Source organism: Dendrobates tinctorius, unplaced genomic scaffold (genome assembly GCF_039654945.1).
Source record: "Dendrobates tinctorius isolate UK_male_01 unplaced genomic scaffold, ASM3965494v1 ptg000030l, whole genome shotgun sequence".
Classification (NCBI taxonomy): domain Eukaryota; kingdom Metazoa; phylum Chordata; class Amphibia; order Anura; family Dendrobatidae; genus Dendrobates; species Dendrobates tinctorius.
The window spans coordinates 5,758,381-5,773,394 of record NW_027361698.1 but is presented as its reverse complement, the minus strand read 5'-3'; the positions used below and the strand labels follow the sequence as shown (position 1 = coordinate 5,773,394).

At 47.7% G+C, this 15,014-nt stretch overlaps 1 long non-coding RNA gene across 1 annotated transcript in view; it reads right to left on the bottom strand.

Moving 5' to 3' along the window:
• The window catches only part of LOC141086037 (uncharacterized), a 100,667-nt gene that overhangs the window by 52,859 nt on the left and 32,794 nt on the right, over positions 1-15,014 (bottom strand). Inside the window, exon 2 of the long non-coding RNA XR_012231477.1 lies at positions 2,821-2,910. This is a non-coding gene — a long non-coding RNA (uncharacterized lncRNA). The remainder of the gene's footprint in view (positions 1-2,820; positions 2,911-15,014) is intronic.

The following is a 15,014-nucleotide window of genomic DNA, read 5'->3' as shown; positions in this document are numbered from 1 at the left end:
GCGCCAGGCAGTACAACCGCTGAGACAGGAGCCGGGAGCAGCGTGGGGCACGAGGAGAGGTGAGGATTGTGTAGGGTTTTTTTAAATATAACAGTGAGTACTGGACTGTGGGGCCATTCTCGGGGGGGAAATGGGGGCTGTGTTATATACTATGCGGTCTGTGCTATATACTACATGGGCTGTTTTATATGCTATATGTGGGCTGTTATATACTATGTGGGCTGTGCTATATACTATGTGGGCTGTGCTATATACTACATGGGCTGTGTTATTTACTATATGTGGGCTGTGTTATATACTAGGTGGGCTGTGTTATATACTATATGGGCTGTGCTATATACTATGTGGGCTGTGTTATATACTATGTGGGCTGTGTTAAATACTATGTGGCTGTGTTATATACTATGTGGGCTGTGTTATATACTATGTGGGCTGTGCTATATACTATGTGGGCTGTGTTATATACTATAAGTGGGCAGTGTCATGTACTATGTGGGCTGTGTCATATACTATGTGGCTGTGTTGTATACTATGTGGGCTGTGCTATATACTATGTGGGCTGTGCTATATACTATATGGGCTGTGTTATATACTATATGGGCGATGTTATATACTACGTGGCTGTGCTATATACTATGTGGGCTGTGTTATATACTATGTGGGCTGTGCTATATACTATGTGGGCTGTGTAATATACTATGTGGGCTGTGTAATATACTATGTGGGCTGTGTTATATACTACATGGCTGTGCTATATAGTATGTGGGTGTGTTATATACTATGAGGCTGTGTTATGTACTACGTGGCTGTTCTATATACTATGTGGGATGTGCTATATACTACGTGGGCTGTGTTATATCTATGTGGCTGTGCTATATACAACGTGGGCTGTTATATACTACGTGGCTGTGCTATATACTATGTGGGCTGTGCTATATACTATGTGCACTGTGTTATATACTACATGGGCTGTGTTATATACTACATGGGCTGTGTTATATACTACGTGGCTGTGCTATATACTACGTGGGCTGTGCTATATACTACGTGGGCTGTGTTATATACTATGTGGGCTGTGTTATATACTATGTGGGCTGTGTTATATACTATGTGGGCTGTGTTATATTTTCTATTGGGGGTATATTATATTCTATGGGGGATGCTGTGTTATATACTATGTGGGCTGTGTTATATACTATGAGGCTGTGTTATATACTATGTCAGCTGTGTTATATACTATTGGGAGTATATTATGTTCTATGGGGGAGGCTGTGTTATATACTATGGGGGGTATGTAATATTCTATGGGGGAGGCTGTCTTATATACTATGTGGCTGTGTTATATGCTATGGGATGCTACATTATATTCTATGGGGATTTGGGCTGTAATATTTTCTATGGGGGGCTACATTATATTCTACGTGGGGCTGTATTAGATTTTATGAGGGAGGATTGCATCATACTCTTTGATGGGGCTACATTATATTCTATGGAGAGGTGGGCTCTATTCTATTCTATTCGGGGCTACATTATATTCTATGGGGGGCTGAGTTATATTTATTATATTCTATGATGGGTGATTTCATCATACTCTATGAGGGGGCTACATTATACTATATGAGGGGGGCTGCATTATATTCTATGGGGTGGTTACAATATACTCTGTACGGGTGGTTGCATTATACTCTGCGAGATGGCTGCATTATACTATATGTGGGCTGCATTATACTGTATCGAGGACTATGGGGAATACATTATACTATATGAAGAACTATGGGGTGCATTATACTATGGGAAGTGAATTGTACTACATGGATGACTATGTCGGTGCATTATACTATATGGAGTACTATGAGGAGTGTATTATACTATGTAGAGGACTGAGCAGTGTATTTTAATATATGGAGAACTGAGGAGTGTATTTTAATATATGGAGAACTGAGGAGTGTATTTTAATATATGGAGGACTATAGGGAGTGTATTATACTATATGGAGGACTATGGGGCACATTATATTATATGGAGGATTATGGGGTGTGCATTTTACAATATGAAGGACTGTGGTGCACATTATAATAAATGGAGGACTATGGGGTGTATTATACTAAACAGGCAAAATGCTGCATATTCATTGAGTGATTGGATTGTTTATGCCAGAACAAAAATCATTGTTCTCAGCAGCACATTGCCAGTGTAAACTGTAGATATGCTGCTGATAACATGATTTTGTATGGGGACAGGTTGATCTAATAGTGAATGTTCTGTTCCCATAATTCTTTCTCAGACGGTAGAAAGAGGCTGGGAAACAAGTGTTGAACGATTTCAATATTGTCGATCACGCTTGTTTAGCGGCCTGAACTCAGGGCATGTAACTACAACTGAAATGCTTCTGTGTAATATGCAATATGTTAGCATTTGGGGCCTCACTTTGCCTAAAACCGGCCCTGAGTGACATTATACACAGGAGCTCTGGATATAGTGTCGAATACAGGTAATAGTGACCACCAGTGACATTATACACAGGAGCTCTGTATATAGTGTCAGTGTACAGATAATAGTGATCACTAGTGACACTATACACAGGAGCTCTGTATATAGTGTCAGTGTACAGGTAATACAGGGATCACCAGTGACATTATATACAGGATATCTGTATATATACTGTCAGTGTACAGGTAATACAGGGCTCACCAGTGACATTATACACAGGAGATCTGTATATAGTGTTAGTGTACAGGTAATACAGCGATCACCAGTGACATTATACACAGGAGCTCTGTACCAGTATATAGTGTGTGTACATGTAATTCACTGACTCACCAGTGATGTCTGTAGTTGAAGTCCTTCCTCTTCGCTTTTCTTCTTCAACCAGCACAGACCGCCATCACCTCTTCCAGCCAGGACTCGTCTCTGCAAAAAATAACACAGTTATCAATAGCTGATCGCTTCCAGAGCTCTTTCCCTACTTTTCCCTGATTTCTACACTACATCAGATGAAGAAGAAAAGCAACATACAGTTGTGGCCAAAAGTATTGACACCCCTGCAATTCTGTCACATAATACTCAGTTTCTTCCTGAAAATGATTGAAAACACAAATTCTTTGGTATTATTATCTTCATTTAATTTGTCTTAAATGAAAAAACACAAAAGAGGATGAAGCAAAAAGCAAAACATTGATCATTTCACACAAAACTCCAAAAATGGGCCAGACAAAAGTATTGGCACCCTCAGCCTAATACTTGGTTGCACAACTTTTAGCCAAAATAACTTCGACCAACCGCTTCCGGTAACCATCAATGAGTTTCTTACAATGCTCTGCTAGAATTTTAGACCATTCTTCTTTGGCAAACGGCTCCAGGTCCCTGATATTTGAAGGGTGCCTTCTCCAAACTGCCATTTTTAGATCTCTCCACAGGCGTTCTATGGGATTCAGGTCTGGACTCATTGCTGGCCACCTTAGAAGTCTCCAGTGCTTTCTCTCAAACCATTTTCTAGTGCTTTTTGAAGTGTGTTTTGGGTCATTGTCCTGCTGGAAGACCCATGACCTCTGAGGGAGACCCAGCTTTCTCACACTGGGCCCTACATTATGCTGCAAAATTTGTTGGTAGTCTTCAGACTTCATAATGCCATGCACACGGTCAAGCAGTCCAGTGCCAGAGGCAGCAAAGCAACCCCAAAACATCAGGGAACCTCCACCATGTTTGACTGTAGGGACCGTGTTCTTTTCTTTGAATGCCTCTTTTTTTCTCCTGTAAACTCTATGTTGATGCCTTTGCCCAAAAAGCTCTACTTTTGTCTCATCTGACCAGAGAACATTCTTCTAAAACGTTTTAGGCTTTTTCAGGTAAGTTTTAGCAAACTCCAGCCAGGCTATTTTATGTAACGGGGTAAGAAGTGGGGTCTTCCTGGGTCTCCTACAATACAGTCCCTTTTCATTCAGACGCCGACGGATAGTACGGGTTGACACTGTTGTACTCTCAGACTGCAGGGCAGCTTGAACTTGTTTGGATGTTAGTCGAGGTTCTTTATCCAACATCCGCACAATCTTGCGTTGAAATCTCTTGTCAATTTTTCTTTTCTGTCCACATCTAGAGAGGTTAGCCACAGTGCCATGGGCTTTAAACTTCTTGATGACACTGCGCACGGTAGACACAGGAACATTCAGGTCTTTGGAGATGGACTTGTAGCCTTGAGATTGCTCATGCTTCCTCACAATTTGGTTTCTCAAGTTCTCATACAGTTCTTTGGTCTTCTTTCTTTTCTTCATGCTCAGTGTGGTACACATAAGGACACAGGACAGAGGTTGAGTCAACTTTAATCCATGTCAACTGGCTGCAAGTGTGAGTTAGTTATTGCCAACACCTGTTAGGTGCCACAGGTAAGTTACAGGTGCTGTTAATTACACAAATTAGAGAAGCATCATATGATTTTTCGAACACTGCCAATACTTTTGTCCACCCTCTTTTTTATATTTGGTGTGGAATTATATCCAATTTGGCTTTAGGACAATTCTTTTTGTGTTTTTTCATTTAAGACAAATTAAATGAAGATAGTAATACCAAAGAATTTGTGTTTGCAATCATTTTCTGGAAGAAACTGAGTATTATCTGACAGAATTGCAGGGGTGTCAATACTTTTGGCCACAACTATAGCACCGCCCTGCACAGTAACAAGACCTCCCTTTTGTTCCCTCCATGGAAAACAGTTTCCTAAAAATTAAATTATATTACAGTAGTAATAATGTCCCTCATTGGACCCTAAAGAAATTTTGTTCGCCTCTCAGGTTAAAACTTTTTTCCTTTCAGGCCATCAGGAGTTAATGTCAGTTTTTTCCTCCGCTGGCCTGCTGGTATAATTGCATTGCTGCTGGGTCAGCTGAAGTGGGTGGTGTCCACTCCCACATCCTTTAAAAGGTCACCTGATGCATCAGCTGACTGTCGGTGTTAGTTCATTCTACAGCGACCAAGCTGCAGGAAGGAGCTCTCTGGGTGCAGTGGTGCTTTGTTGAGTTCGCTTGTCTGGTGCCTTACTCTGCTGTCCGGTGCTTTGCAGCAGAAAGCTAAGTGTTATATTTTTGTTACCTTGTCTCTTCGGTGTCTATCCCTTCCCTGTGTTTCTTACCTGCAGTAGTGTGGCTAGTGCCCGTCACCCGCCAGTACACTAGATAGGGCAGTTTTAGGTGACATTTTAGGTATTCTGACGTTGGCAAGGGGAAGGACCTGCATAGGGTGTTAGGTTAGAACGGGGACGGACTCAGGTTGGAGCTTAGGAGGTGACCGTCCCTGATTCCCTATTGTCAGGGCCTTGCTCTCCCCTGTTCCATCCGTGTTGATTTGTTATGCCGTCCGTTGACCCACCTTTCGTGGGGTCGTGTCACACTGCTTTGGTCACATCATGACAACAGCACAGAGACAAGCCATAAAACTTCTGGAACAAGGTAATTTGGAGTGATGAGACCAAAATTTAACTTTTTGGCCACAAGCATAAAAGTTACATTTGCTGAAAGGTCAACAAGGCCTATGATGAAAGAAACACCATTCCTACTGTAAAGCACGGAGGTGGATTGCTGATGTTTTGGGGATGTGTGAGCTACAAAGGCACAGGAAACTTGGTCAAAGTTGAAGGAAAGATGAATTCAGCACGTTATCAGCAAATACTGCTGAGCATGGGACGATCCAAAACACAAGGCCAAGTCGACCTGTCATTGGCTAGAGCAGAACCCAAGTGAAGATTCTGGAGTGGCCATCTCAGTCTCCTGACCACAATATCATTGAGCCACTCTGGTGAGATCTCAAGATTGCAGTTCTTGCTAGACAGCCCAGGAATTTACAGGAACTGAAGGCTTTTGCCATCTGAGAAAATAAAGAACCTCATCCACAACTACCACAAAAGACTTCAAGCTGTCTTTGATGTTAGAGGGGGCAATACACGGTATTAAGAAATGGGGTATGTAAACTTTTCATCAGGATTAGTGATGAGCGAGCACTAAAATGCTTGGGTGTTCGTTGCTCGGGTCAAGCAAATTGGAATACTCGGGTACTCGGACAGATCAACAAGCCCGATGTAAGTCTATGGGAGACCCAAGCATTTTTACCGCGATACCCCCGGGAGTCCTTTTAAAGTCTAAAAACATCTGAAAATGATGGAAACACTGACACGGGGACATCATGGGGATCGATCCTGGAAGCATTTCTGACTCCTAGTTCACAGCTTTAAACAATGTTGTCATAGTTTCATGCCATTTTTGTTAGGGACGGCGGAACGCACCAAATATAAATAATAGGAGGTGCGTTCGCCGCCCGGGGTCCACCGTGCGGTAGGTGACTAGACCGCTGCTGGACAATGGCAGATGCATCAGAAGGTGCCGTAGTGCGCAAGGGTTAACATCACCCGAACGCTAGGAGCGGCTCTGTTCAGACACAGAGTCGCTTGGCAAAATTATATGCAAAGATGCTGGCCCTGTTAACGTCACAGGAGCCGGCGTGTGGCGTCGCAGCTGCGAACACCAATAGCTGCTGGTATTGCAGCGCAGCGGCAGCTAAGGCCGCAAGCGTCGGCGCCGAGAACCGAGCGCTGACGGACGCTAGTGTAGGCGTGGAGCAAGTGGCGTGTAGCTTGCCACAACCCTGGAGCTGACTAAGCACACTCAGTCACCATAGAATCATAGAATCATAGAATCGTAGAGTTGGAAGGGACCTCCTGGGCCATCTGGTCCAACCCCCTGCTCAAAGCAGGATTCGCTAAATCATCCCAGTCAGATGTCTGTCCAGCCTCTGTTTGAAGACTTCCATTGAAGGAGAACTCACCACTTCTCGTGGCAGCCTGTTCCACTCATTGATCACTCTAACTGTCAAAAAGTTTTTTCTAATATCTAATCTGTGTCTCCTCCCATTTAGTTTCATCCCATTGCTTCTAGTCTTTCCTTGTGCAAATGAGAATAAAGTTGATCCTTCTACAATGTGACAGCCCTTTAGATATTTGTAGACAGCTATTAAGTCTCCTCTCAGTCTTCTCTTTTGCAAACTAAACATTCCCAAATCCTGCAACCTTTCCTCATAAGACAGGGTTTGCAGACCGGTCACCATTCTGGTCGCTCTTTTCTGAACTTGCTCCAGTTTGTTGATGTCTTTTTTAAAATGTGGTGCCCAAAACTGGACACAATATTCCAGATGACGTCTGACCAAAGAGGAGTAGAGGGAAATAATGACTTCACGTGATCTAGACTGTATGCTTCTGTTAATACATCCTAGAATTGCATTTGCCTTTTTTGCTGCTGCATCACACTGTTGACTCATATTCAGTCTGTGATCTATTAGTATACCCAAGTCTTTTTCACATGTGCTGTCACTTAGCCCTATTCCTCCCATTCTATATATGCTTTTTCCATTTTTATTGCCCAGATGTACCACTCGTATTATCAGAGGGTAGGGGTTTCATAATGAGTCAGACACCAGTCCATGCATCCATCACCATACACACACAGAATATGCTACACTAGCGCATGGCCGAGCCGCAATGCGGGGCTTTTATAGCCATGCGCTTCCAGGACCTTCCAATACTTTAGGAAGGACCAATCAGATCCGACAAAGGACCTGCACATGTGACCCCTGCTCTCCACTGAGAGGGCACGTTGCGGGCATGCCCAGTAGCACGGCATGAGGACTTAGCCACTGGAGCGGTTCCCTGCAAAGCAGGTTGCGCTACCATTGCTGCACCGGAGGTGGCAGCAACAACCAAGCTCACAGAACGAGTCTGAGGAGAATTACCCCCCCTCTGAGCCTCACTGCGCTCAAAGGCCGTGATCAGGAGCGGTGCATGAATGTTTTCCACCGGCTCCCAGGTCCAAGCCTCGGGGCCATGACCCTTCCAGTCCACCAAATAAAATTTTTTGCCACGGACAAACCTGCGCCCCACGATGGCGTTAACCTCAAACTCGTCAGACAATAAGTCTGATGACCCGGCAGATGACTCAGAAAACCGGATCATGTGAACTGGTTTGAGGAGGGACACATGGAACACGTCCGAAATAGCCAAATGTGGAGGAAGAGCCAGGCGGTAGACCACCGAGCTAAGTCGCTCGAGGACCTTGAATGGTCCAATGTATCGCGGTGCGAACTTGGGAGACTTGACCCGCAGTTTAATATTTCGGGTAGAGAGCCATACCATGTCGCCAGGGGAGAAGCTTGGCGCGGGCCGCCGATGCGTGTCAGCGGATGCCCTCATCCTTTCTTTAGATGCCCGGATAGCATCCTGAGTGCGATCCCAAATGTCCCGGGCCTCCACTGCCCAGTCTGCCACCCTGGAGTCAGTGGAGGACACTGGCATCGGGACAGGGACGCGTGGATGTTGACCGTAGTTTAAGAGGAAGGGCGTCTGTCCAGTGGAATCAGCCACCGCATTGTTTAGGGCAAATTCAGCCCAAGGTAGCAAGGATGCCCAGTCATCCTGCCTGGCAGAGACAAAATGCCGTAGATAGGTGACCAAGGTTTGATTGGCTCTCTCGACCAAGCCATTCGTCTTGGGATGGTAGGCGGAGGACAGATTTAGCTCGATGCTGAGTAGGCTGCAGAGCTCCCTCCAAAACCGAGACGCAAACTGGGGACCTCGGTCACTCACGATTTTGTCCGGCATGCCATGCAAACGGAATACGTGCTTAATAAACAAAGTGGCCAGACCTTCGAGCGGAAGGCAGGCGTGCAAGTGGAACCAGGTGCACCATTTTGGAAAAATGGTCGGTGACCACCCAGATGACCGTACTGCCACCAGACTTGGGCAGGCCAACTACGAAATCCATGCCAACCATCTCCCATGGTCTATCCGCCACAGGCAGGGGATACAACAGCCCCACCGGCCTCTGTCTAGAGGGTCTGTTTCGAGCACACGAGATGCATGCTTGCATGTATTCCTTGACATCTCGAGCCATATGCGGCCACCAATATGACCTTGCCAGGAGTTCGGTGGTCCGTTAATTGCCAAAATGACCACCCACCCTGGAGTCATGTGCCCAGGCGAGGACCTCCGGCCGTAACTGAGGAGGCACCAAGGTCTTGGCTGGCGGCACTGACTCGAGAGCGACTTGAGCCATGGTCGTAAAACTCTCCGGCGGGAGAATTAACCGAGGCTCAGCCTCTCCTTCTTCCGCCGAGACCACCGAGCGTGAGAGAGCATCCGCACGGACGTTCTTCTCTCCCGAAAGGTAGTGCAGGGTGAAGCGGAAGCGGGAAAAGAAGAGCGACCACCTAGCCTGACAGGAATTCAGGCGCTGGGCAGTCTGTAAATAGACCAGATTTTTATGGTCCGTATATACCTGGAAGGGAAACCGAGCCCCCTCCAGGAGATGTCTCCATTCTGAAAAGGCCAACTTCATGGCTAGCAGCTCGCTGTCACCGATGGAGTAATTCTTCTCTGCCGGTGAGAAGGTCTTTGAGAAGAAGAAGCAGGGATGCTTCCGACCTTGAGCGTCCTTTTGGAAAAGAACTGCTCCTGCACCGACAGAGGAGGCATCTACCTCTAGTATAAATGGCTTGTTCACATCGGGACGATGTAGGATGGGAGCGCCAGCAAAATGAGACTTTATAGCCGAGAAGGCCTTGGAGACCTGTTCAGACCAAGCGTTGGGGTTAGCTCCTTTTTTGGTGAGAGCAACCAAAGGAGCTACCAGGGTGGAAAAGTGTGGTATAAACTGGCGGTAATAGTTCACGAACCCCAGAAAGCGCTGCACCGCTTTGAGTGAATGAGGTTCTTGCCAGTCCATTACCGCTTGCAGTTTGGCAGGATCCATGGCCAGCCCCTGGGCCGAGATGATATAGCCCAGGAACGGCAAGGACTCCTGCTCAAACTGGCACTTCTCCAGCTTGGCAAAGAGGGAATTCGCCCGCAGACGGTCGAAGACCCTGCAGACGTCCCTCCGGTGGGTAGTCAAATCTGGCGAAAAGATGAGTATATCATCCAGATATACCACCACCGAGGTAGAAAGCATGTCGCGGAAGACGTCGTTGACAAAATCCTGGAAGACAGCTGGTGCATTACAAAGGCCAAAAGGCATAACGAGATATTCGTAATGGCCATCCCTGGTATTAAAAGCTGTCTTCCATTCGTCTCCTTCGCGAATGCGGATCAGGTTGTACGCCCCCCGCAGATCCAACCTACTAAAGATCTGGGTCCCTCGCAACCTGTCAAACAACTCGGAGATCAACGGTAGAGGGTATTTGTTTTTAATCGTGATCGCATTGAGACCTCTGTAGTCAATGCAGGGGCGTAACTCTCCGCTCTTCTTCTGAACGAAGAAGAACCCTGCACCAGCCGGTGACACCGACTTTCTGATAAAGCCTCTAGCCAGGTTCTCCCGGATGTATTGTGACATAGCTTCAGTCTCAGGGAGAGATAGTGGATACACACAGCCTCTAGGAGGTTCTATGCCTGGCATGAGGTCTATCGGGCAGTCGTAAGGATGGTGCGGCGGGAGCGTCTCTGCAGATTTTTTGGAGAAGACGTCCGCGTATTGGTGGTAGGGTTTAGGTAGTGTGGAGAGATCCGCAGGCACTTCAGTGGAAGCCACCTGAAGACTGCCCCTCAGACATCTCCCCTCGCAGTCCTTGCTCCAGGCCAATATCTTCCCTGTCGCCCACTCGATATGAGGAGAGTGGCACCGAAGCCAGGGAACCCCGAGCAGCACCTGATCGATGCCGTCGGGCAGGATTAGCAGGGACAGAGTCTCATGATGAGAGGGTGAGATAGTAAGCCCTAGTGGAGCTGTCTGATGGGTCACCTGAGTGGGTAACGGGGCTCCGTTAACCACCCTGATGGTCAGAGGCTGAGGTAATAATACCAGGGGAATGGAGTGTTTCTGGGCGAAGGTAGAAGACATAAAGTTCCCCTCGGCCCCAGAGTCCACGGTAACCTCTGCCTCCCAGGTGGATGACCCACTGTCTTAGATGCCCCGGAATACCGGTTTGGGTGAGAAGGGTTTCATATTGGACTGCCCACTACCTACGGCCACTGGGCGTGGACGTCTTTTCGCCCGCAGAGGACACGTGCTAGCCGGGTGACCAAACTGTCGGCACTGATAGCAACGTGCAGAGCTTCGCATCGGTCGTGGCTTAGAGCCGGGACGAGACACCTCCATAGGTTCAGAGGGTGAAAGCTCCTGTGCGGGGTATATTAGTGGTTCGGTGAATGTGGGAGCCAAGTTAACCCTACGTCTGGACTGTGCCCGTTCCAGCCTGCGCTCCGTAAACCAGAGGTCAATGCGGGTGGAAACAGCAATCAAATCCTCCAGACTTGTGGGAACCTCTCTGGTAGCTAGAGCGTCTTTAACGTGCTCAGCCAACCCTCTCCAAAACACCGGGACTAAGGCTTTGTCCGGCCACTCTAACTCGGAAGCCAATGTCCGGAACCGGACGGCATAATGGCTGACCGAGAGTGACCCCTGTGTTAGGGAGAGTAATTGTAAGGAGGTGTCGTGCGTGATCCGTGGTCCCAAAAAGACCTGCTTCAGGGCCGCGAGGAACTGCGCAGCACCCTGAACCACGGGATCATCACGTTCCCACAATGGCGTGGCCCACTGTAATGCTCTGCCAGACAAAAGTGACACAATAAACCCCACCTTAGCCCGCTCTGTAGGAAACCGTGCAGCCAGTAACTCAAGCTGAATTGAGCACTGACTGACGAATCCCCTACAGGTGGCGCTGTCACCCGAAAATTTGTTGGGAAGCGGAGGCGAGAAAGTGTCGGCATGGGCAAAAGAGCGGGCGCACGTGAGACAGCCTCGGCGACTGTCTGGGCAGCAGTTAGCGTGGTATTCGCTGCTGAGTTGGCGCTCTCAATAGCTGCCAACCTGCTCTCCAGCTGCCGAATATAGCGCTGCAACTGCTGCATTGACTTGCATTAGAGCCGGATCGAGCCGGATGGCCATGCGTTTCATCCGATTTTCGCCGGATCCGGCAATGTGACGCGATCCGGCGTCTGGAAAAAACGGCTACTGTAACGTTTTTTGTCTCCGGCGAAAAAGCCGGACACGCCGAATCCGGCGTGTCCGGCTTTTTCATACAATGAAAGCCTATGAGCGCCGCAATGCGCCTGATCCGGCGACAGCCGGATCCGGCGGCCGGATCCGGTTTCTTTGGTCTGAGCATGCTCAGTAGCTCTGCCCACAAGACATATATAAAAGCAAGACAGTGGGACCCTCAGCCACACCCATCATGCCACCCAAGCCAAGAACCAGGAGCAGGAGAAGGCAGCAGACATCTGCAGCAGCAGCACCATCAGCACCACCCCAAATGGAGCAGCATGCTGAACAACGGGAGGGGAGTACAGCAGCAGATGAGAGACGGTAATTATCAAATCCCCCATTCCTCCAAACTAGGGCTATGGAATATCAAGATATTCATTGGCCCTTTGTTTCTCTTTATTCAACAGCCGCCCAATAGATGCAGCAGCAGCAATGGCAGCAGCAGAAACACCACCCACAGCCATGGAGTCTGGCCATGAGGAAGACAGCACATCTTCTTCTGGGAGCCCTCCCTCGCATCGTCAGCGTTTGACGGTAAGTTTTTATTTCCAAAATCCATCATCTCTGTAATATATGTGTATTCATTGCCTTTTATTTCAAAACAGGAATCACAAGATGAAGAGGAGCTCCCAGAAGAAGAAGGAAGGGGTGGACAGACACTTGGAGTGGGCTCACAATTGGTAAGTTTTTTGCATCAAACGCAGAAACACAACATCACACTACACACAACACATAGAAAACAATGTTCTGCAGACCACACACAGCAAACAAATGCCTACATCCAAAGACATAACATTTTTTGTTTTCTTCTCTAGTCTTCCCAATCTGGTGCTCGGCCAAGAGGTCCTCGCAGTGCCTCCCAGGGTCGTCGGCGACAGCAACGCGGCGGTCACCAGCGTGTAAGTATAAATATTTTTGCTTTGTTTTTTTTGCACTTTTTATTTCATTTCTTTTGTGGAGGCTAATTATGTTATTTTTGTCTTTTTCTTTAACAGCCTTCACAGCGTGCTCCCGACTCTGACGGTGAGGATGGAGGGATTGATGTGGACCGCCTCATCGATCTCGTCAGAGAAAGGGAGCCGCTCTGGAATATGGCTGACCGCCGCCACGCTGACCTGATCGTTACCCGACGACTCTGGGAGGAAATCTGTTCGCTCCTTGTGGACCGCTGGGAGGACCTCGAAGCTCGGGCCCAGATTAAAGAGCGTAAGTATATACAGTACCGGTTGCTTGATTTAAACCAGTGTTTCCCGAACTCCAGTCCTCGTGGTCCCCACGGATCATGTGTTCAGGATTTCTATTTACTTTGGAAATCCTGAAAACATGACCCCTGGGGACCATGAGGACTGGAGTTTGGGAAACACTGATGTTGTATACTAACCACTTTGTCCTTTCTCGTTTCAGGGGAGAGAATTGTGAAGCGGTGGCGGTCTGTGAGGGATCGTTTCAAGAAGGAGTTCAATAAAGAGATGCGGGCCCCGAGTGGATCTGGAGGACGCAGGAGCAAGTACAAGTACGCACGAGCCCTGTCGTTCCTCCGGGAGACAATGCTCACCAGAAGGTAAATATTACACACCACATGTGACAAAAAAATGTTTAGATGTAACTTTTTTTTTTCAGCCAGGGCCATACCATGTCACTATTTTAATTGTTTTTTTTTCTCTTTATTCCACAGCACGGTGAGCAGCACTCGGGAGCCTGCACGATTGGACCCTTCTGAGGCGATCCCTGAGGAGACCGGCACCGAGGGACACTTCGACCGCCCCGGTACATCTGCACCTTCCCAGCCTTCCCACACATTCGACCCATCTGTCCCATCCACCAGCACAGGAGCATCGTGGCCGCCTACATTACATGAAGCTGCTGGTGAGGAGATCGCTTTCCCTTTACCCCACCCTTCTGCCCCTGCCACCTCTAGTACACCTGCGGGTACTGGGCGGCAGCGGCAGAGGGGTCAGGAAAAGAGTTATGCGCCAGAGTTCTTGCATCTGAATGCATCTTTCCAGAACTGTCTAAAAGTCTTGTCAGAGTAAATCTCCGCAGGCTTTCAGCAGATCAACTCCAGCATTCTGGAGGTGAAGACACTTCTGCAAACCATGCATTCAGAAGCAAGATCTTCGCCAAACCACACCTTTTTCAGGTCTGTTGTGGAGCGCATGGCAACACTATCTCCTACCCAGCAGATGCATGTAATGCATTCGTGACACGGTGCTCTACAGCAGGTTACCTCCCAACCTCCACCTCCCACCACTGTAGTTCCTCCACCTGCACCCCCTCCAGCCACTTTCCATCCTCCCCCTCCTATTACATCTGCACCCCCTCCAGCCACTTTCCATCCTCCCCCTCCTATTACATCTGCACCCCCTCCAGCCACTTTCCATCCTCCCCCTCCTATTACATCTGCACCCCCTCCAGCCACTTTCCATCCTCCCCCTCCTATTACATACCAGCAACCTCCCCAGTACCAGACATCTCCCCACTTCCAGCAACCTGTACCGTACCAAACTCCTTCCCCGTACCAAACTCCTTCCCCGTACCAAACTCCTTCCCCATACAACTTTCCATCAACATCATCTGCTCCTACAGTCCCTGCCCAACCCTCCACTCCACCGCCCACCACCTCTTCTGCCTCCCACATGTCCACCCATTCTGTAGCTTTTTCCACACCATCACCTCTAACTGTTCCTTCCCCACCACGATCCCAATCCTCTCTCCACACTCCCAGTGTCGAAGTGTCCCGCAGCCCCTCCAGCAGTATTTCCACCCCACACTACACAGATTTATGATGTGTTTTGTAATAAAAATGCCCAGTTTTTTTTCAAACCTTTATTAAAAAAGTTTTTTTAACTTTAAAAACAGTTTACAAACAAAAAAATATTTTAAATAAAAGTTAAATTATTGTTTACACTGGTTGTCTGTCATTTCTTTCTGCGGCGAAATATGTTTAAAAAAAAGGTTAAATAAAGGGTATTTAAAAGGTAAAAAGGTATTCAAAACCAGGTA